Below are 452 nucleotides of genomic sequence, written 5' to 3'. Positions count from 1 at the left end.
AGGGCGGTTTCTATGACCCACTTAGCATACATTTATTCACGATATCCTAGCTGCTATATAACAAATATCTGTAGTTACGCTCTAATATAAAGGCACCACCTGTATAACTCACCTGTAATTAAAGATACCTCTAACTATAATATCCCATCCGATAGTGATACAGCGATACATTTAAATATCCAACCCGATTTATCTATTTTTTTTTCGCTATTACTTTAACAGTCAAGCTAATACCCAAGATGATTTAACGACCACCCATTAGTAATCCTCATCTTTATAATCAAAACAAACGAAACTTTCGTAACCAATTATATTTCCATCAAAGCAGCCCTGTTGATGTATTAATAATACAAGATATCCAAATACCCAATTTGTCCCAACGACTACGTGTAGTCAATTCTAATACTACCAAATATAAACAACCTATCAACATACTCACCTGTTATAACAAC

Source organism: Penaeus monodon, chromosome 22 (genome assembly GCF_015228065.2).
Source record: "Penaeus monodon isolate SGIC_2016 chromosome 22, NSTDA_Pmon_1, whole genome shotgun sequence".
In the NCBI taxonomy this organism is placed as follows: Eukaryota; Metazoa; Arthropoda; class Malacostraca; order Decapoda; family Penaeidae; genus Penaeus; species Penaeus monodon.
The sequence above is the reverse complement of the archived record's forward strand: the minus strand, read 5'-3'. Positions refer to the sequence as shown.